Below are 24,477 nucleotides of genomic sequence, written 5' to 3'. Positions count from 1 at the left end.
TCATCAATAGAGTTGTCCAATATTTCTCCAATAAATCTACGGATGCCCCTATGTTAGGAGGGTCCAAGGTTCCGCTGCTTATGTTTGCGGACGACACCCTACTCCTCTCACAAACTCTGTCCGGGCTGCAGTCGGCTTTGAATGTATTTTCTTCTTTCTGCTCCGACTGCGACCTGTCAGTTAACATTTCAAAAACCAAATATATGGTTTTTAACAAAGGGAAACCTGTGAGGGGTCAGGTGTCCATGGATAGCGGTGTTCTGGAACGTACAAATGTTATGACCTACCTGGGCGTATTGTTTGAAAACAAGTTGAACTGGGGACCTCAAATTGATGCTCTTTCTCTTAAATTTGCCCAACTATCGGGCTGTCTGATCAAGGAACAAAAACAATCCCAGGCAAAAATGATAGGTCCTCCTATCAAAATATTCGAAGCCAGGATCAACTCAGCAATTTTATATGGTGCTGAATTATGGGGTTACACAGACCTTTCTTCCCTGGTTAAAGCCCAAAACAATTTTTTTAGAAAGTTAACGGGACTCCCCAGCTCAACTCCAGTGAAACCACTTTTTTTGGACCTTGGTTGTTACTCGTTTGATGATATTGCCAGGTTTAAACCTCTGGCTTATTGGAGGAGGCTATGGACAGTCCCTGAATTGGCCCCCTTTGCCAAAGCTTTTATGGATGTTCGCTGTATTTTGGGGGCGGGCGACCTCCCCTGGTGTAAACATGTCAGTCTCTTATTGGACTCTATGGGCTTAGGTACTCTGTGGTCTGACCCAGCTAACAGCTCTTTTCCCCCGAAACAAAGCTTTAAGACCCTTTACTGGTCCATGATCTCCCAAAAGCACATTTTATCTGCTCCCCCTGAGTCCCTGACTGGCAAGTTTCTTGGTTTTAAACAAACTCCTGTTCTTGAAGAGTATTGGGATACCATCACCAGGCCTAGTGACAGGAAACTATACCACCAATTCAGGGTAGGTTCCTTACCCACCAATTCATTCACTAAAAAATGGAAGGGTGGTTTTTGTGATACCTGTAGGTGGTGCCCGGATTGTGTCGATTCTGTCGGTCACATATTCTTTGCCTGCCCGGCTTACGTTGCACCTCGGGCTAAATGGCTTAAACCTCTTTGCCAGAATATGGGCACCGGCAGGGTTTTGTAGCCCTTAATATTCTGCGTTTCGACACGAGTGAATGTGTCGTAATCGCTGTGGCTAAATTCCTTGGCTGGGTTTGGATTATCCGTAACAAGACTTAATAGTTGCCTGGTGTGATGCTGTGACTTCCCTCTCCCTCTCCAGTGTTTTAAGGTTTATGTCTTTTCCTGTTTTTTATGATATTGCATTTAAAATTTTATGACTGTAAAATTGTCTTTCTTGGTGAAATTTTATCGAAATAAAGACTATATGACTGACTGACTCACCACCACGTCAGTATCACTTGGCATCACCTGAGCACCACCTCTGCCCAAGCGCAGCACCACTTCAGCATCAGTGCAACACCAGCTCAGCAGCAACTCAGCACCAAAGCAGCACCGATTCAGCATCAGTGCAGCATGAACTCAGCATCACTCAGCACCAATGAGCACCAGTGCAGCACCACCACCTCAGCGTGACTCAGCACCACAGCATCACTCAGCACCACCTCAGCATCATTCAGCACCACATCAGTATCACTCAGCATCACCTCCATACCAGCACACCACCACTTCTGCACCACCTAAGCATCACTCATCACAACCTGAGTTTCATTCAGCATCACCTGAGCATCACTTCCGCACCAGAACACCATCACTTCAGCACAACCGCAGCATCAGTCAGCACCACCTCAGTCTGCCCTCGGAATCCGGCATCGGTTGATGCCCTCCTACTGTCCGTCCGCTGCTAGTGTTGCAATTCAGGTACTATGTCCCAACCTTCACCCTCTTGTTGTTTATGTCCACCTGCACCCCATAACAAAAAAAGCTATAACTAACAAGCATTAGAACAAGCAGAAAGAAGTTGCCAGAATTGCAAGGACAAAAAAAACTAGAAGACATTTTTCATGTTAATTCTTTTTTAAATAGCTCCATTCAGTTGTAGATAATGTCGTCTTGGTTATATATTAGGTAACAAAAATGCTTATAACACTTTTTTATCATAACTTTTCAACATGCTGCACAGCAGCCACAATGCTCTACAGCATAGCTCAAAGACAATGACAAAGCCAATAGCTCTTTCTGAACACTTATGAGGTCCCAAAGGCGAGACGTATTGGCTATGCCAATGCTTGTCTTTCTTTTACCGTGGCAGGCAGCACCATGTTTGAGTGGGGAAGGTGTTCTGGGAGGGGCTCCTTCTACTTATCTTAGGATGAAATTCATATTACTCTTCCCCTCTAACCCACTATGCCTTGTTCCCAATCCTCATCTATTTATACCTCCATTTCTGCTTCACCACCTTTGTACCTCACCGATGTCTACCTTTCTCCAACTCTAATCTCTCTATCTTCCTCAAATCTACATTCCAGTACTATCTCTGCCAGAAGTAGTTCTACTTTACTTATTTGGTTGTAGTTTCCCCACCCAACTATGTGCACAGAATGTCTTAAATTTAACCAGAAAAGGTGCAGTATGCATGTTGTAAACCTATACTTGTCAAGTTGTGAAACGGCACTTTGTCATTGAAAGTCTGTTGCTTGTGGTACCAATATGGGCAGTATCAAATGGTTCTGGATTTACTCAATTTTTTCCTGAATGCTGGAATGATGGATCTTAGTGGGTGATTCCTCTGGTTGGCTGACTTTTATGCCTGTTTACTGGAGTCTGTATGGGTGGGAATGCTATCCCAAAGTTTGCAAGCTTGAACAGTAAAACCTCACCTGCTCTGTCTTTGCGCTTGAAGATGCAGGCTGTCAGGAGTTGGAGGTTGGTAATCAGAGTATATAGTTGGGGGTTTATGAGAAACTTAGCTGTAGAGGTAGATTTGCGCTGTACCAAGTGGGCACCTGGTAACCTAGCAGGAAGCCAAGTCAGTTGGTTAGCTACTCTTCTAATAATCTCTTGTATACCAAGGCTTTGTGGAGTTAATGGAATTTCGGAAGATAATTCATTTTTATCAGGACGGATCCTCCATTAGGGGGGAGGAGCGTCGCCCCACTGCTTTCTCCCAGTGCGAGAAGCAGAAACATAAAATGGTAAAACTACCATTTTATGTTTCTGCTTCTTGCACTGCGAGAAAGCAGAAGCGTTTGGCTGGGAGCAGGTGGGTGGGTGGGAACCCATCCTCTGGGGCTGATCGAATGTATGATGATACAATACGTACCATCACAACGCGGTATGTTACATCGCGGTCTTGACAATGCAATTCGTTACATCGACTTGCGTTGGAGAGCGCTGTATTTAGGAATAGTGTGAATTACTATTCCAACTCCAGTCTATGTACAGTAGCGAAGGTGTTGGAATAGTAATTCACACTATTCCTTAGTCTAGAGCGCCCTCCAGTGCAAGTCGACGTAATAACTTGCGTTGTGAAAACCACGATGTAACCATGCCGCGTTGTAATGGTTGCGTGGTAAAGGATGTTTCCCGGCCGACCAAACCAGTCATGCGCACTCTCCCTTTTCTTCATGTAGGCTGCATGCAGCCTACACGGAGAAAATGGCCGCCCCATAGGTGCCTGGCTGGGCGCCGTCCCCACCAATCACAACGCTGCCATTGCAGCGTTGTGATTTGCTTAGAGAAGGGGGGGGAGGATTCGTGCTTCCTGTTCCATGGTACCCGGCCAGGAGCTGAGAGGGCTCGGTACCCGAGAAGGTAAATTTATTATTATTATTATTTTTAAAAAATATGGAGTTGGAGACGGGAAGGCGATAGATGTCGTGTCTGCAGGCCTGCTTCGACATTCCATTGGGCATCTTGCATCCTGGCTCTATCGCTCTACTGTGCGGCGTAGGATCGGCGGCACGAAGATGTGTCTCACAGTTCTGGTGTGGACTTTAGCCGCAGGGGCGTGCCCCATCAAGTACCTACACTGTGAAGTGGTGGGACCCCTCTCCCCTCCTTCTTGTTTTCCCTTGACCAGTGTGGCGGCCAAGGTGCAAACGAGCTGTGCTGAGGGAGTTGTGGCGTGCCTAATGTGGGCCTTGCAGGTTTTGGGATTTGAGTGCACCGACCTGGCCTCTCGCTTCAGGAGATGTCTGGCGCCCTCCTTCCTTGTAGCCAGACATTGCCGCTAGGATGCCACATGACAGCCACAGGAGCCCCTCACAAGGCTTGCCCTGAGTGTCATCCTGCCGCCTGACCAGTGATGCAAGCATGGTGCAGTCAGACACAGCTCAAGGTTACTCACTCCTAATGTTCGAGATAGGTGGCCGGGACCCAGGCGAAGGCGGTGAGTGCAAAGCTTGCTAATGTCAGTGGCTTCCTTGTCAGTGAGGTCCTGCGGACTGGACACACTGTGCACATGCCTTGCTAAATAGGGCTTGGCACGGTCTTGAAATTGTTGATCGACATTTTTCCCCCAAATCAGGGCACACACTTAAGGCTGAGCTTGTCTCCTTTGTTCTGTTTGGGACTGTTGCTGCGGTATAGAGTGCACCATTTCTTCTTGCCACCAGGCTATATTCAAGTTCCGGATGGACCACGCTAAGAAGAAGGTCATATATGCTGCAGGCCCGATACTAAATGGACCCTGGCCAAAATTCAAGGTCTCAACGTTAAGCAGGGCGAACGGAGCCTGCTGCTGCTTCCCTGCTGTCCCCTCCGCTCCCCTTCTCCTGCTTCAGACAAACGCCAGAGTGTACATCCAGCCCCTGGCAACGACACTCTAGTCTGTTGAAGGAACATGCCTCTACCACCTCCGGTGCCTGTTTCATTGTCCTAAGCCTTCTGCGAAGGGTATTTCCCTTTTTTCCCCTGTCCACTCGGAAAACCCTTATCCAGACACTAGTATTAAGCCCCCTGGATTGCAATGCTCTGTTGATTTCAGGTAATGAAGCGTCATTGAACAGATTACAAGTGGTCCAAAATACCGCAGCCCGGCTGGTCTCCAATGCTCCCCTCGCACCTCTTCCGTTCTCCACTTGCAGAGATTGCATTGGCTCCCAGTGCGCAAGTGGATCCGTTTTAAGATATGGTGTATTGTACACAAATCTCTAAATGGTAAAGGCCCCGGCTATCTGGCAGAAACATTCATAAAATACCAGCCTCCTAGGGCATTGTGATCTGGGACCAAATCTCTTCATATGGTTCCACGCTGCAAAAAAATCCCGGCAGGGCGGTAAAGTGTTTTTCCACTTAGCCCCTACCTATTGGAACCTACTACCTATCCATCTGTGGGAGTGTTCTGATCACCTGCAGTTCCATAGGCTTCTTAAAACTGCAGTGTTTTAATGCGTTTCTTCCCTGGCCGACGAAAGCAGGTCCTTATCGTGGAGAGACCCCTTGAGGGGTGATTCAGGCGCTTTATAAATTATAAATCAAATCAAATCATGGTGAAGCCTAAGTAGGATAGGGTCACTGCACCACAGGGAGGCCCGCTGGGGTCCGACACACGTCCTAAGGACTGCGACACCGTGGTCAAAACTCTGGCTGCTACACTCATGGATCATTCTCGCAAATTCGATGAGCTGCTTACCACATATCAAATCCACCCTGGAGCTAAAACTTGATTCAATTTATGTTGACATGGGCATTCTCCGGGAGAAACATAGGAAATTGAAAAATGAGTTGCAGAATGAGAATCAACCCTAGCAGCTCTGCGACCCATGGTAAAGAAATCCAACCAACATCTTTGTGGCCTTCAGAGTGAGGTGGAGCAATTGCGGGACTGAATCGAGGACAAGGAAGGGTGGTCACGATGCAATAATGTGCGCATAGTTGGCCTCCCTGAGCGAACGGAAGGCCCTAACATTGAGCTCTCTTTGGAGAACTGGTTTGATGGAACAACACTACAGGGCAAACAATTCACTTTCTTCTCCGTGGAGAGAGCTTATAGAGTCCCAGGGGGCCACCCTGCCTGGGCACCACACCATGTACGGTGGTGGCATGCCTGTTGAATTATAGCGACAGAGACCATATCCTCCAGGTGATGAGGGTGAAAGGACCATGGACTGTCGAAAATACACTGGTGCATATCTATCCTGATTAAACCCTGGAGGTCCAGAAGAGCACGTCCTCCTTCCTTGTGGTAAAGAAATCCCTATGAAATTATGGCATAAAATATGCATTACAATGTCCAGCCACCCTTTGGGTCCAACAAGACGGTTCTACACAATGCTGGATGACTCCAGGAGTTGCATGGGCCTGGCTCGTGCAAAGGGAACTAGCACCTGAACGGGGGGGGGGAGCAAATTCAGCTCCTCTCCTACATGACAGACACAACAAATATGTACAGCACGCTCCAGGTGGCGATTAACAGATCCCCCAAAGAGCAGGCAGCAAAGGAAAGGGCCAAAGCGGTGAAGGATGTGGAAAAACATGTATTGACTCCTTCCCACTTCCCACTCGGCATCGGGTTCAGAGTCCGAGAATTAACATGATGAAGCATCAATACTGTCCGACACCCAAGTTGCTGCAGTGTTGGGCGATGGCCCTGCGGTCACACCTCAAACGGCTGAAGACTTGATGTGAGTAGTCCTGAATAGGTTTGGAGCTGGTGTGGGTGACCGGGTGGGATTGTTTTACCCTAGCCAATGCATTGTCACAAAAGTGTTTTCTTAGAATGAGCACTAGGAAGCACAGTCTGCTGTATGGGCCTATGGCTACCACTTGATAAGTTCCCCTCTCACCTATACAGACTCTTTGTAATTGAAACATTAACTGTGTTGTTAATCTTGTATTTCAGTGCTAATGGCCGGTTGCCCATGGCGTTCTGGCTTGGGAGTGGAAGTTAGGCCTTATTGCTATTATGTTTCTTTGATTTGCAGGAGTTGTCTTTATATATTCTGAGGTGGCGACCGAATGAAATAGGTGCTTGGGAGGATCTGTCCATTGTATTAGTGTGTCTTGTCTGGGGGGTCTGCAACTGACTATACCTATATGCACCCACAAATATGTAATCTGAGCCCTAGGATATTGCTGTTAACCTGTAATGTCTGTGGCCCGGCGGGATATACTAAACGCTATCAAGTATACCAGTGACTTCACAGGCGCAAAATTCATATAGCACTCCTGCAGGAACTTCATCTCAATGCACACATGCTGGGGGTTATGCGCACGCGCTGGAGGGTTACCCTTATAGGGACCACGTACTCTAGCTATGACAGGGGGGAGCCGATTTGGATTGCCCCTGGGACACCATTGGAGATTCAGTATACTCGCATTGACACAGAGGGCCGATATGTGGTATTAGGGGGGCGAATGGATGGCCTCCCGATATCGCTGGTTTCGCTCCATGCTCCCAACACTAATCAGGATCACTTTTAATACTCTATCTCCCACATTATTGCAGGACACACCGGCCCCTGTTTACTGTGGTGGATATTTTAATTACACCCATGACCTTGACAAGGATAGTTCCCATCCCCCCTTCCATGTTGCACAATCAATAGCGCTTGCGCATCGCCTGCAGATACGGGAAGCATTGTGAGGCTTACATCCAGATGCAAAGGGTACTCTCACTACTCTGGTTTACACGATTTACACAAACAAATACATCTGATAAATGGGTCACACGAAGCCCTTGCTAAGGTCTCAAAGGCAGAGTATCTCGGGCGCACACTGTTGGACCACTTCCCACTGCAGCTGCGGGTGATCTGGGTTAGGAGCAAATCCAAAATCCTGACGTGGAAGTTACCTTTCGAGGCACTCAAAGATGCTCTACTACTTACCTCCTTCACTGAAAATATTGTTTTGTATTTCGAAGACAATGAAGGTACCACCTCTGGGCCAGGGGTAGAGTGGGATGCATTTAACGTTGTGTTAAGGGGACATAGGATCAAGGCAGTCTATGGTACTAGAATGACCCTCTGCAATGAAATAACTCAACTAGAGCCAGAGATTTGTCAATTCAAACAGGGTCTCCTGAAACCTTGCCAGCGACAGCAGCACGACTGGTGGTGGCCCGATTAAAATATAGGGGGGCACAAGACCGCTTAGGAGCCCTCGACTGGAGGGAACACATGGCCAGACGACATGCGGAGGGCGATAAAACTGGCATAGCTGTTACACTCAGATGTGCTGAAGAGCATGACCATGGCTATTAAGGATAGCAGGGGACATATAGTTAATATACAGCTAGACATAAATAATGCCTTTTACTCATACTATGCCACTCTGTACTGTGCTCTGCAGGACAATGACACCTCTGAGTTGCAGACCTTCTTAGGGGACATCACACTCTCCCAGTCTCCATCAGTGCTGCTTGTGGAACTTAATTCCTCCAATGCTGTAGTTGAAATAGAGGTTGCCATCGAACAGAAGGCGAGAGGGAAAACACCGGGAGCAAATGGATGGCCTCTGGAGTTTTACATGACCTTCCGGACCCAGCTTGCCCCCATCTACATCGAGTGTATACGGACACGTATGACAGAGGCATGTTGCCCGCTTCACTTCTGGAGGCGGTGTTGGTAGTGCTCCCTAAACCAGGCAAGGACCCTCTGCTTCTCGGGTCATATCGTCCCTTAGCCCTATTAAACTCCGACTATAAGATTCTAGGTAGAATTCTAGCCAACAGGCTAACTGAGATGGCTCAACTATTAATATATCAAGATCAGAATGGGTTCATATCCAATGGGAGCACCTTCTTAACCTTGCATAGACTGTTTATGTTGATGGACTGGTCGAATACAAGCAAGACACATTGTAGGGTGGCCTCTCTAGACATAGAGAATGTTTTTGACACCCTGGGTTGGCGCTACTTGCAAGAAAAGCTCTGACCCTACGGACTAGGACCCCACTTTTTTAAATAAGTATCCTTACTGTACAATTCCCAGACTGCAAGAGTAGGCACTGGTTCCATTATATTGGATCCATTTAAAAGTGAAGCAGGTGCCCACCAAGGATCTCTAGACATAGAGAAAGTTTTTGACACCCTGGGCTGGTGCTACTTGCCGGAAGCGCTCTGACCCTATGGCCTAGGACCCCACTGTTTTAAATGAGTATCCTTACTGTACAATTCCCCGACTGCAAGAGTACGGACTGGTTCCGTTATATTGGATCAATTTAAAATTGAAGCAGGCCCCCACCAAGAATGGGTCCTGTCACCGATCATATTTGCACTGGCAATGGAACTGCTTGCATGTGCACTCCACCAGTGAGCATTGCGTTTGGGAATAAGGGTGTATAATTAGTGGTAAGTAGTCTCACTGTACGCTGATGATGTGTTTATATACCTATGTGAAAAATGCAGTGGACTTGCCAGATCAGATGAGGTTACTGGAACAATTCGGTAGGTTAACTGGGACAAGTCGCTTTTATTCTCAATGACGTACTTAACTTCTGAACAGAGGAGGGTACTCCCCGCTACGCCGCTCCCCTGGTCTTGTGATTCCTTTAACTATCTGGGTATCCAGGTTTATCACTCATCCACGGATTTATTAGATGGGAACCTAGGCAAGACAATGACCAGTGCCAGATTCTCCTTATCGTTTTGGACAGAGCTACCGATCTCACCCATGGGTCATATTTCCATCTTTAAAATGCTACTATTGCCCAGACTGTTGTACTTTTTCGCAGCCCTACCCCTGCAAGTGCCCCAGAAATTATTTCGGGACTTGAGGTCATTACTGGTAGCTCTTATATGGGGCAAGAATAGGAAGCGGGTCTCACTCATGAAACTATATGCACTACTATCAGAGGGGGGTTTGGGAGTCCCCAACTTTGAGTATTACTATGCTGCTGTGCAGTTGCAGTGGCCACTGCGATGGATAGCTAGCCAAAACACAATAGAACTGGGGCAATGGGCATATATGACTCCCCAATTGCGGTCCTAGAGTGGTTGTTAGGTACTGAGACTATGATACTGCCCACCGAGCGAAGCTGCGTTGTAATGCTCGCTGGTGGCGCTACTTGGAACCTGAATGCTAGAATACTGATACTGCTTGATTAATTGATTGATTTGATTTTAAAAACAACGCTTCGGTTTTAATCTACCTTTTAACTTTATTAATTGGGAGTTGTTGGCACTTGCACTTTTGTTCGGAACTGTGCTTCCGGAGAGGAGGACACCACTTCCGCCGGTTAGCGGTCTAGTGGCTCAGGGGGGCATTCTTAAGGAGCACGCTGTCGCGCCCGCGCAGCACTGCCCACCGAGCGAAGCTGCGTTGTAATGCTCGCTGGTGGCGCTACTTGGAACCTGAATGCTAGAATACTGATACTGCTTAATTCATTGATTGATTTGATTTTAAAAACAACGCTTTGGTTTTAATCTACCTTTTAACTTTATTAATTGGGAGTTGTTGGCACTTGCACTTTTGTTCGGAACTGTGCTTCCGGAGAGGAGGACACCACTTCCGCCGGTTAGCGGTCTAGTGGTTCAGGGGGGCATTCTTAAGGAGCACGCTGTCGCGGCCGCGCAGCGGACGCGCGCAGCGAGCGTGCCGCCGGAGCGCCGAAGGCGTGCCTAAGGCTAGCCCGTCTGCACCCGTCCGCGCTCGGGCCGGGCGCAGGGCCAGTCCCTCTGGCCTTCCTATACCGATCAGGAGACACATTTACTCTGGTAAGGATATGCATAGGTGGAATTATGCTGATAAAGGCTCACATTGTCACAAATTGTCTCTGGGCTCTCTCTACGGAAGTAACAAGGTTTTAGATAGAGCTGGTGGGAACCTTATATGCAAGGATTGTCTGACTCCGTTGCCTATGTTGCTAAACTTACCTATTAAACATAGGGTTTACACCCAGGTATCGGATAAGGATTATGGAAGGGACACTCTGAAATGCTCTCTATTTGATGCTAGATCGCTCGTATAACATTCGGAGGAATGTGCTCTCCTTTTGGAGGAAAATAACATTAAACTGGCATTTATTACAGAGACATGGTTGGACAACACTTCGGGTCCAGACCTGGTGAAAGCCACTCCTTTTGGCTACCGTTGCTACTCCCTGGATCGAACTCACAAAAGGGGTGGAGGGCTCACGGTGATGTATTATGACTCACTGACCCCACACTTCCTACCTGTTTATGGTCTAGGATGTGAAGCCTTGTCTTTTAAGATTTTCTCAGCATCCTATAAGCCTTTGAAAGGGATTCTAATCTATCGTCCTCCTGGAGGGAAGAATGATTTTTTGAACTCATTAAGTTTGATGCTTGAAGAAGGATTGAGTCAACAAACATTTGTAGTACTTGGAGACTTCAATTTCCACTTTGAAAAATATGAAGATCCGGACACAGCTAGACTGAACAATATTATGGCCTTAGAAGGCCTCAAACAATTGGTCTCTTCTCCTACTCATTCGAAAGGACATACTTTAGATGGGATATTTTCTAATAACTGTGATCTGATTAATATCTCTGTCCTCCCGATCACTTGGTCTGACCATTTTGTAGTCACTTTCGAATTAATTCATGTTAGGAGAGGTTCTACTGGCGCCAAACAAAAGAAGGAAATCACGACCAGGGCTTGGGGTAAGTTAGATGTTAAACACCTAGAATCTTCCCTCATTGACTCGATGTATATAGTTCCACATGACCCTGAAGCAGCAACTTGTCTATATAACCGTTGGATAAGTGATGCCTGTCTTAAATTAGTACCCCCTAAAAAATGGATACCAAAAAGGGCATTACCCACTGCCCCTTGGTATTCAGGAGAGCTTAGGGAAAAAAAATAATTATGCAAACGGGCCGAAAAAATATGGCGGAAGAATTATGATTCGGCTGACAGAATTGAATATAAATTAACGATTTCTAACTACAAACAATCCCTCTTGTTAGCCAAGAAAGAATATTTTTCCTCACAAATCACGAAAGCTAAATCAGATACTAAGGAGCTTTTTAAAACAGTTATCAAATTGTCAAATCCCAGGACGCCCAATGTTCCTGTCGCCCTTGATTTTTGCAATACCATAGCAGAATTCTTTCAGTCAAAAGTGGAAACAATTTTCCTCTCACTGTCAGAACTGATTGACAATACACACAATAATCCAATTACTAAAATCTCTCATCCTTTGGACAGTACTTTGGATCATTTCTCGCCTTTGAATTCTGAGGATACTATGAAACTCATGAATAATATAAAATCAGGTGCTCCAAGTGATCCCTGCCCTACTTGGATTATTAAGCAGATTGCGGACACTACCTGTAGGGTTCTGACTCCTTTGTTTAACGACGTTTTTCTTTCTGGAATTTTTCCCAGCTTTTGGAAAAAAGCGTCAGTGCTTCCACTATTAAAAAAGCAGTCTTTGGATCCTAAGGATCCAACTAATTACCGTCCTATCTCTAGACTTCCCCTCCCAGCCAAAATGGTAGAAAAAGCCATGAACAGACAACTTAGTGATTTTCTTCAGGTCAAAAACTCTTTGGATCACTCTCAATATGGTTTTAGAGCTCATCACAGTACTGAGCTGGCGCTTCTCAAATCCACCGAGGAGATTAGAGAGGTGATGGATAAGGGAGGGAGCGCGATGCTGATCTTATTAGATCTGTCTGCGGCCTTTGATACCGTTCATCATAAGGTATTGATGAATCGGTTATCTGAGATCGTGATAGGAGGTCAGGCATGGAACTTGCTTCACTCCTTTCTGAAGGACAGATCACAAACAGTTGAACTTAATGGAGAAATCTTTGAACCCTTTTCCTTACCATGTGGGGTGCCGCAGGGCTCGTCCCTCAGCCCCACACATTTTAGTATTTATGTGGCACCCCTGGCTGGTGTCATTAGATCTTTCGGGTTTCAGCTTACCTCCTACGCAGACGACACCCAAATTGTGTTGTCTGTGATGGAGGTAACTGAAAAGGAAACAGGGGCACGTTTTTCGGACTGTATGGGATCCATCTCTAGGTGGATGTCGGCAAACTGCCTTAAGCTAAACTCAGCTAAAACAGAGGTCATGAGATTTGGCAATAATCCTCTGATGTGGACACCCGATTGGTGGCCTGACATGCTTGGTCCCTGCCCTACACCCTGTAGGAAAGTTAAAAACTTGGGTGTGATGGTGGATGATAAATTTAATATGGGGGACCAGGTGAGCAAGGTGACGTCGGGATGTTCCATGGTACTCAGAATGATCAGGAAAATCAGGTCATATCTCTCAGAGGGGTGTCTCAGAACAGTGGTGACGGCACTTATACTATCACGTCTTGATTATTGCAACAGTCTTTATGTCAATATGCATTTACAACATCAAAATCGACTGCAGGTCATTCAAAATGCTGCCGCCAGACTGTTGACTTGGACTCCCAGGACTGTGTCAGTCAAAGGCGAACTACAGAAGCTGCACTGGCTCCCTATTCGTTTGAGAGCACGTTTTAAGGCTTCGTGCATAGTGTTTAGAGCCTTGAATGGGACGGGTCTGGAGTTTCTAAGAAATAAGTTTTTCTGGTACATTCCTAGTAGAACTCTTAGATCTGCTGAGGCCAAACTAGTGAAAACCCCCCACTTTAAAAAAGTTAACTGGGGAGGCAGAAGCTTTGTATACAGTGCGTCTAAAATCTGGAATGAACTCCCTTTTATGTTAAGAAACTCCTCGGATTTCAGTTTCTTTAGAAAATATCTTAAAACATGGTTTTTCTCTCAGTTCTAGTTCCTTGTTATCGTTAGGTTAGCAGTGCTTAGCGCCAGGACACCGTAAGGTAATCGTGCGCTCTATAAGTTATAATAAAATAACATAACATAACATAACATACCTAAAAGACCAGTAAACCTCCTGATGTTCACAGCACGGTATTGTTGGTATCATTATTTACATAGGAAACGTCCCCTAAACCCATATGCTCCAACGCTGCCTCTCTGGAAAGTTACAGGCTAAGTAACACAAGGCCTCTGACCAGAAGTGACACTTTGGTCCAATGCTGGAGTCACCTCATGGGGTGACATGTTCACTGACTCTATTTTTCACACATTTGATGCTCTAGTAGATGACTACGGGATACCACCAGGTTCCTTCCTATTGTATACCTCCTTGGTGAATCAATTGCGAGCGGTATGGGGAAAGACGCATGGAGAACCCAAGGCATTTAGACTCCTCCAAATGCTCCTAATGCATGGTATTGCCTGCTGAGCCATTACAATGCTTTACACCTCACTACATCAGGATAAGGCGCCCCCATTAACGATCCTACGGGCTAACTGGGATGAGGAACGTTCAATCACTTTGACCAACAAGCACTGGCAACAGTGCCTGGGAGTCCCAAAAATAATTTCCATAAATGAAAGGCTCAAATACACCCAGTTTAATTATCTTCGCCATACCTATCTTAAGCCTCATAGGATAGCCAGAATGTACCCAGGCTCCTCAGACACGTGCCCTCTGTGTAACACCCTTGTGGCCACATTTAAGCATATAATGTTGCAATGCCCGAGAATAGCCACATACTGGACAGAAATAACTAAAATATTGATGGAGGCTACAGATACGACATTGCTGGTGCAAGCCCAGCATTTTCTAGTAGGGATCACTCAATGCTCATCCAAATGCAAGACGCTGAATATATTTCTGGATTTGGCCCTGGTGGTCGCAAAGCGCAGATAGGCTATGTGCTGGGAGTCACATTTGCCTCCTCCCATCCTACTTTGGCTGAATGATTTGTGCAGAGCTCTTATAGCCAAACTGGAGATTTCGCAGGGGTCCATACCAGGCCGCCAGAGCATATCTAATCCTCCTCATTGGAGGGCATATCTCATAAAGGCTAAGCTGCTGGATGCCCCACCTGCAGCTTCTGATGGTGCGGCTGACCGCCACTCTGGAACAACTGGGTTGTGATCTTCGTCACCGGGGACCGATACTGGGAGCAAACTGCCCTTCCCGTGTGCGGTTTCCCCTTTCACCACCCAACCATATTGCACTCACCCTTTCAAGCACTATTATAGATTTACTAGGTACCTATGTCCATGCCCCACACAAACTCCTTAACAGCGGTTTGATATGGAATGATGGTAACTTACTTGCACTACATTACATGCATGCAGAATCCACCCTCATTGTTATTGTCCTTTATTTATTTCCTAACTTCTTTTATATAGTTCAGGTTATTAATTGGGTATCTCTTGGTAAGTAGGGCGCCGGGTGTATCTCCTGCTAAAGTCTGTGAGAGCCAACAAATGAGTGAAGAGATATTGCAAACTGTATTGTAACTATACATTTACATTTGTACTGATGTAACTTGAAACAGTATACTGAGCTGTTGTGTTCTATTGCTACGTCCTATTGACATGTACATCGTACCTGTTGTATCTTAAAAAAGGCAATAAAGAAATATCCACAAAAAAAAGCTGTTCATTTTTTATATTTGGGTATTAAACTGATACTATTGAGCTGAAACTTCCCAGACAGCATTAATGCCCCCAGTTTATGTACCATGTAAAGGGGTTTGTTTACATCATGAAAAAGCCTTACACCCTTTAATGTAATTCAAAGCGGGTGGAAACAACAATTCCTTCTTTGATATGGAAATGTTTGTTCCAGTATTTTTGCAAATTTTGTTCTCAGAGCAGTAGATAGTTCAGGAGGGCAACCAAAGTCAACAACATGTTTAAACATTTTACTTCTCTTTTTACCATCTGTCATGAATTTTACAGTGTCTCTTATCAAGACATTTGCATTATACGTATTGTTGGAAAACGAGTCAGCATCTGTGAGGCCTGCACAAATAACATGACTACATTTGTCCTTCACTGGGAACCGAACACCCAATTGCAGCGCCTAACTCTCAGAGGGTAGCGTTGCAGAGCAGTCTGAGGCTTACTCAAGGGAGGTGGTGTGGGCTAGTAATCGCCATTTGCAGGTGCACAAAAATAACACTCAATAATTGATTGTCCAGTCTGTACTTTGCTTTATAAAAGTAAGAGTACATTTATTAAACACACACACTACTCAATACTATGCACCAATTTACAAATATACATAAGCTGCTGGAATTATTTTTTGACATTGCATAACATCTCCATCCCTCCCGCAGGGGGGTGGGGTCTAGTACCACCACTCCCATGTATGCACATCAGCTTGCCCCCAGTGCAATTAGTTGAACATAACCTGGGGCGTGGGCCCTGCGCACTGGCACCATCCCAGTGGCGACCCACCCCATTACCTCAACAAGCATTACAAATGGGTACACCTGCCTTGGTGACACATGACCCTGACTGAGCATCTCCTACTGACCATAAAGTATGCATCTCTATATCTTAAGGGCTAGCAGTCTGGGGTCTTCACCTAAGCGCAGCAGCAAGAATACATGTTTAAGCACACTTTAGAATGACAGTAGTCAGCACCTTTGTGGATCATTAGAATGTATTGCAATTACAGCCCTAAAGGCATCACAGATGAAATCACAGGATTACATGTACAGCCAGACACCCTAGCAGGAAAGTCTGGCCACACAACCCCCCTTTGCTTATGACATCGCCTTACATTGAAAAGGTGAACTTCAGTCCCTCTAAAAGAAATATCCATTAGTAAATGCATGTCAGTGCAATTACACCTCTTCACCTGCAGGGGATGCCCTTCTCCAGACATCCGCACCTCAGCCCTTCACTCCTTGATGCAATTATCAAAACACCCTCAACTGAAGAACACAGAGTCCCAACCCAGAAAGTATTAAATGCTAACGGAGCCCTGGAGGGGTTATTCCTTTCAAATCCCCAAGACACCTAGGGTGACTTGTCTCTTTATGCTGGGGAGGGGAGACTGCGCTTCTCCAGCAGCGCCCCCCAGCACCTTTTCTCCATTGAGGGTGACCCCCCTCCTCTGGGGGGGCCACCAAGCACCAAAACGATCCTTTCCCAATGCCTTGCAAGGCATTATGGGGTGCTTCAGGCTCCGTTTTATGCATATTTGATGAGCAGCTCTCCCGCTGTGCCGGGGAGAGCCGCGCTAAACTGATGGCGGCTTCACCGCATCTTCATGCATCAGTGGGGGGCCCGGTCCCACCCGGTCCCCCAGGTGACTGTATGCGGCTCAGGGAGCCCACCCCCGGCCGCTCATTCGATTTTCCGGGGCCCGGTCCCACCAGGGCTCCTTGCACCGCTGGTGGTCTTCCTCGGGGGCCACGGTGCCACCCGGGACCCCTGCATGGCCAATTGTTGGAGGGCAGCCCAGGGAGCCCACCCCCAGCTGCCCCCATCTGCTCCCCGCCCAGCCAGCACCCATGCGTGCTGCCCGGGAGCTGGCAATCTGTTCTGGTCTGCCCGCTCCGGCGGACAGATGGGACAGGCTTCGCCGGGCTTCTCGGGGGAGTGCAACGACACTCCCCCACTCGCCTGCCAGCACTCGGGGCCCAGGGATGGGATCCCGGGACCCCGAATATCTCCGGGGGGGGCGCGATGGCGCTCCCCTCCAATCCACGCTCGCAGGGGCCAGGGTGGGCTCCTGGCACCCCGCTGGGGGGATCAGCTTCACGGGGAGCGCCATGCTCCAGCACCTTCAGCCTCAGCAGACCACACCCCAGAGAGACCTTCACTTCCTGTGCAAGCCCTTTTTAAAAGTTGAGTAGGGGGCTGGCAGGAAGTCTCTGTTGGTCCTATCAAACAGTGACATATCACTTCCCTGCCCCTGCTCCCTCATTCTTGTCCAGTCTCTGGGTTTGTTCAAAATGGCATCGTCCAGTGTCTCTGGCCACATGGCCTCTGAAACCCAACTCCTTCCCCCCTCACTGCCTTCCCTCCTTGGTGCAGCCTGGTGCCTGGCACCTAGTGATGGATGAGCCTGTAGCCCCACCCATCATCTCTTCATGGAGAGGAGGCCCTTGCTTGTGGAAGAAAGGTTATCAATCCATCCAGCTGAGGTCAGCCCTCAGCCTGGGTCTGGTCATGGCTGGCTCAGAGAAATATGACAGTTCTGGATGACCCAAAAGCAATAAAAATATGACTTCGGACTCTGCAGAATACTTCTTCTCACATCCGCTACAGTGGACTTAAGCGCGTGTCTGGAATCTGTAGGCCTAATGGAAGTTAATCTAGCCCATGGGTTCCACATTCCCATAGGGGAATAATGAAGTAAAAAAACAGTAAGACACACTGACTTTCCCTGGCATGTTTCTTTCCAGTGTATAAAGCCTATTCCATGTCACCACCCAATACTGCAGAAGTCCTGCCACACCATTCACTTTGTAGCTGCTCCTGGACTGCGCACGCTAGGAATCTCCCCTGCGCAGCCCGTACACGTGTGCACACGCATGTACACATGTGTCTGCATGTAACCAGTCCGGTGTCCCTTACTCCAGCTGCTGCGCAGTGTCCTGGTCAAGCCAGGGGGACACCAGTAAAATCCCCATGCAGTCTCTTACATCCTGAGTTGACAGTGGGTGTGCCCCAACTTATGAGGCTCCCCTATAGTAAAAGCTCAACAATTATGTGCTCAAAAAGCAAAAAATCCAGGCGGCCCATAGTGTCAGAACCACTTTCTAACACGTATATAATGAATAATCAATAAAGATGCTTCTGAATTCCAGTTGTGGATACAAAATAAATAAGTCACTGAATATTAGTTCTAAAACCTAACTGGAATAGGAAGAATAAAAGAGCCACAATTTTTATTACAAGAAGTGTACACATGTAAACTTTGATTTGCTGAGTGTAGTAAAAATGCTGCTCTTAATAGAAAATAAGACTTAGACAATACATATTTTGTGTAGCACACCATATTTTACACTTTGCTTTATTCAGAAAAGGTACAATCAAACACTGTTTTCCAAAATGACCCAACTTTCTGCAGTAGTTGCATGTAACTTCAGGACCTCTCCCACCCTTAAGTTGTGGTGGATTTCCACAACGAATACACATTGTCACACCCAGGGAACTGGAATTCGCTGACTTGCCGCTTTTAAAACAACCAGCTTTCTGTTTAACGTTGTATCCACCAACCACCCCCACACTCTATAAAGGTTTATCATCCGACTTCCTCAAAGAAACCTAAGATATCTCAATACTTTCGTCCACTTTGATTGTCTCTTCAAGCGTGGTATTCCCCATACTTAACAGTTTTTGTCTTATCTGTTTGTCTTTACATTGACAGACAAACTGATCTCTTATCAATTGATCAGTAAATATCAAGAACTTGCATTCAGCTGCTAGTATACATAGGGAAGATATATAACAATCAATATCCTCATTTTCAGTCTGCTTCCTTTTGAAAACTTCATGCCTGCGAACCATGAGATTATGTTGCTTGTCAAACTTATTTTTCAGTTTGAGGACCATTTCACAGTATTCGTCCAACTCTTCACCTTCCTGTGCTGTTACATCAGTATGATGTTTAAGTATGGATCTACCTTCAAACCCCAAAGAGTGCAAAGCGTTACAACAAACAAATGATGGACGGAATGCTGACAATGCAGACATTCTCCCCCAGTCAAGAGATCTGGGTTAAATCCATCGTTCTTTTGCCCACTACGCCACCCCAGTTCAGACATGGCCATATGCAAATCAGTCTTGACCCTGTGCCTCATGGGAACAGTCCAGCCCGAACTGCCAAGCCATGTCTTCCCTGGACCGGAATCAAGCATCCTAGGACCGGTTTCTGGCTATCAGCCGTCATCAGCCAGGATAGCTTGACTCCAGTGGCGTAGTGAGCACGGGTCCCACGTCTGGGAATACCCATCCCACTTAGGGCGAAAAGCGTTACAACAAACAAATGATGGACGGAATGCTGACAATGCAGACATTCTCCCCCAGTCAAGAAATCTGGGTTAAATCCATCATTCTTTTGCCCACTACGCCACCCCAGTTCAGACATGGCCATATGCAAATCAGTCTTGACCCTCTGCCTCATGGGAACAGTCCAGCCCGAACTGCCAAGCCATGTCTTCCCTGGACCGGAATCAAGCATCCTAGGACCGGTTTCTGGCTCTCAGCCGTCATCAGCCAGGATAGCTTGACTCCAGTGGCGTAGTGAGCACGGGTCCCACGTCTGGGAATACCCATCCCACTTAGGGCGAAAAGCGTTACAACAAACAAATGATGGACGGAATGCTGACAATGCAGACATTCTCCCCCAGTCAAGAGATCTGGGTTAAATCCATCGTTCTTTTGCCCACTACGCCACCCCAGTTCAGACATGGCCATATGCAAATCAGTCTTGACCCTGTGCCTCATGGGAACAGTCCAGCCCGAACTGCATAGCCAGAAACCGGTCCTAGGATGCTTGATTCCGGTCCAGGGAAGACATGGCTTGGCAGTTCGGGCTCGACTGTTCCCATGTGGCACAGGGTCAAGACTGATTTGCATATGGCCATGTCTAAACTGGGGTGGCGTAGTGGGCAAAAGAACGATGGATTTAACCCAGATCTCTTGACTGGGGGAGAATGTCTGCATTGTCAGCATTCCGTCCATCATTTGTTTGTTGTAATGCTTTTCGCCCTAAGTGGGATGGGTATTCCCAGACGTGGGACCCGTGCTCACTACGCCACTGGAGTCAAGCTATCTTGGCTGATGACGGCTGATAGCCAGAAACCGGTCCTAGGATGCTTGATTCCGGTCCAGGGAAGACATGGCTTGGCAGTTCGGGCTGGACTTTTCCCATGTGGCACAGGGTCAAGACTGATTTGCATATGGCCATGTCTAAACTGGGGTGGCGTAGTGGGCAAAAGAACGATGGATTTAACCCAGATCTCTTGACTGGGGGAGAATGTCTGCATTGTCAGCATTCCGTCCATCATTTGTTTGTTGTAATGCTTTTCGCCCTAAGTGGGATGGGTATTCCCAGACGTGGGACCCGTGCTCACTACGCCACTGGAGTCAAGCTATCCTGGCTGATGACGGCTGATAGCCAGAAACCGGTCCTAGGATGCTTGATTCCGGTCCAGGGAAGACATGGCTTGGCAGTTCGGGCTGGACTGTTCCCATGTGGCACAGGGTCAAGACTGATTTGCATATGGCCATGTCTAAACTGGGGTGGCGTAGTGGGCAAAAGAACGATGGATTTAACCCAGATCTCTTGACTGGGGGAGAATGTCTGCATTGTCAGCATTCCGTCCATCATTTGTTTGTTGTAATGCTTTTCGCCCTAAGTGGGATGGGTATTCCCAGACGTGGGACCCGTGCTCACTACGCCACTGGAGTCAAGCTATCCTGGCTGATGACGGCTGATAGCCAGAAACCGGTCCTAGGATGCTTGATTCCGGTCCAGGGAAGACATGGCTTGGTAGTTCGGGCTGGACTGTTCCCATGTGGCACAGGGTCAAGACTGATTTGCATATGGCCATGTCTAAACTGGGGTGGCATAGTGGGCAAAAGAACTATGGATTTAACCCAGATCTCTTGACTGGGGGAGAATGTCTGCATTGTCAGAATTCCGTCCATCATTTGTTTGTTGTAATCCAAAGAGTGCAAAAGCAGACATTTCCTCCTTTCTGCACAAAACCTGAGTGCACCTATCGCCCCCTAGTAAGTCTCAAAGACATCATACCAAATCTCCCACCTAACAGGTCTCCTGGGCTGTCCAAAAAGGAGGAGGATTGATGGCTTGCATGGTGGACAAAGCACAACCACAAAGATTGCACAAGTGCAAACAGGAACCACAAAGAGAAAGAAAATGTTTTGATAACAACAGTTAGCACCTCACCAGAATACCCAGAATATCTAGGACCAGACCAGAAAAAAATAAGCCAATCTGGGGTAAACACAATTAGTTAGTGTAATGCATCAGTACTATCACCCAATAACACATAAAATCATTGTGAGATTATATGGAGAGACTGACATTGGATTAGGGTGGTGTGGCTGTAAACAATATGACTGACACAAGGCTCTCAATCCTTGCACAGCGAGGATGAAGGTGGATAACAGTGAAGGAAAGAGAAGAGAAAAACTACATTTCTGACATAACCTGTGTGATCAGTACATAGCAATAATCTAATAAATTACTCCTTCAGTGTTAATACTTAGGTGTGCACATCACTGTGAGTGCACAAGATGACGCCTGAAAAAAATAGTAACTGTAGTTAGTTTTCAATATAGTATGTAGAAACAAGTATAGAAACCTTAAGGGGCTGTTGTTGTAAAAAAAAAAACATCCAGAATAAGGTGTGACCAAACACTTGATTACTTGCTGCAGTGAAGAGGATTGAACAGTACCCCGCTTCAGGAAATGCGGCGTAACCCGAAGGTCGGACCTGAAGCTCAGCATTAAATTCACTGTATGTGATGTGAAGTAAATCTTCTGATTTGGCGAAGACACTCAGGACCTGAAACGCTGGTACGTTGGAGAACACGGACACCCAATGTGCCCACTGATGTGCACATGTTGCACTGGCTGGGTTCCACCACTGCTTGTTAGATACAACACAGACCATTAATGTGGCCGCTGGTGTGTGCATCACATGCACGTAGTTCAACTGGCGTTCCCGCTTGTTGGGCCTTAGAGGACCTTGAAGTAGAAATCCTTACACCCAATATGGCTGATAACGAATGTGCGTCACACACACACCACTTTTCATAAGAAAAATAAATGGAAAAAAGTACCTTCAAGATGGCGGCAGTGTGGTGCAATTGGGCCGCAATCCCAAAACAACCCCCTAGGCAGGACCACTGGAAGGACTGGTTGAGTGTCCAAAAACTCACGAAGAGCTTCAAAGGAGCAACGGCAGCGGTGACAGGATCTGGAATCAGCCAGCGGCAGGCAGTAGAAGAAGACAGGCTCGAGAAGCAGCAAAGAAGATAGATGCACACAGGGTTCACCGTGTAGGGGCCGGACTGGACATAACGGGCAACTCGCATTTCCCCGGTAGGCTGCCAGGTTTGGGGCCAGTTTTTGGCTCCTGGGGGTCCGTTTTTGTTACTGGGGGCTGGCAATATCAGGCCCCTGTAACAAAGTCGTCCGAAACCGGCCCTAGCAAACAGCTCGGCCGCCCCCCCTCCTCCCTCCTAGGGGGACTGGCAGAGCAGTTTGCCAGGGCCGGTTTCGGTTCCCAGTACGGCCCAGCATGTAGCCAACTCTTGGCCACAAATCTGTAGTGACTACGCAGAGGCGTTGAGTGGCTTCTTGTAGTTTATTGGTTGTTAGCTACAGGGTAGAGGAACAGAAGCACTGCTCCTATATCAATCCTTATCAACAACAGCTCCCTAGGATACAAAAACATTCCACATAAAGACATCAACAAGCTGTCGATACCACAGACTCTTGTATACTTCTTTTTAAAATCGGGTAGTTTCAAACTGTCGCACTCCACATCCGCACAAAAACCTACTCGCTACTTTGTGAAAATGATCTTGTTAGAACCGGCGGTCTCTAGTTGGCAGAGGTATACACTTCTGACAAATAGGGACCTACCAACTCTAGTCAGGGCAAGGGGATTACACACTCAGATAACCCCTGCTACCCCCTTGGTAGCTTGGCAGAGCAGACAGGCTTATCCCAGAGGCAGTGTGTTAAGTATTTATGACCACATACAGTAACAAAGTGAATACACTACAGATGGACACGACACAGAAGTTATTATAAAAATAGTATTTTTATATAAGGCTTAGCACAAGACCAAATAACGACAAAAATATACCACAGTCTTAATAAATACTCTTTGGAAGGAAAAATAATAGTTCAAGTAAGGTTTCTTCTTGGTAAATAGTTCTTGAGCAACAAAATTAAGTATTCTTCTGAGCACAGTTCTTTGGCAACAATGTAACCCCCACAGGAGTCACACGACGTCGAGTCTACAAGATTCCCAAGGTTCGGCGTCGACCGCGAGGAGCGCTACGTCGAGCCTGGAGTTGCAACAGACCCCACAAGTACAGTACCTTGAGAAATGAAGAAAACGATGATCCACGGCGTCGAGATGTCGGCGTCGAGATCGGCGTCGATCGTGCCTCGGAGTCGGGTCAATCCGCAGCGGCGTCGAGGGATGTCGGGCCGGAGCAGCGCTCACGGTGTCGAGAAGGGCGTCGAGTCGATGCGATCAGCAGCGGCGTCGGGAAGGGGTCGCTTGGAGGTGGAGCCGATACTCACTCCTCACTGGCGTCGATACCGGCGTCGAGACGGGGTCACTTGGAGCCGGGGCCGATACCCACTGCTCACTGGCGTTGCTGCTGGCGTCGATCGGGCCCGGCGGCCGGCGTCGAAGGCTCGGGACACTGGAGCTGTTACTCACGATGTCGAGCTGGATTCGGCGGCGTCGGCGGCGTCGAGACTGCAGATTTTCCCTTGTGTAATGGAAACAACACTTTCCAGCAATTCAGCAATTCAGTAGATGGTGAAGTCCTTTGGCCCTGTGACTTCAACAGGAGACTGGCACTCTTCCAGTCCTTGGAGATTTTCTAGCAAGCTTTTAGAGAGTGCACACCAAGTTCCTCTCTCCTTGTTCCTTGGCAAAAATAAAGAAGCAGCTTTCAGGTTCCTCCACAGCAAAACAGCACTCTGGCAGAAAGGGGAGGCAAGTCCTTAGATCAGCAGGCTTCTTGTCCTTGGTACAG

The sequence above is a fragment of the Triturus cristatus genome, chromosome 2_1 (genome assembly GCF_964204655.1).
Source record: "Triturus cristatus chromosome 2_1, aTriCri1.1, whole genome shotgun sequence".
NCBI classification, from domain to species: Eukaryota; Metazoa; Chordata; class Amphibia; order Caudata; family Salamandridae; genus Triturus; species Triturus cristatus.
Note: the sequence above shows the minus strand (reverse complement) of the source record.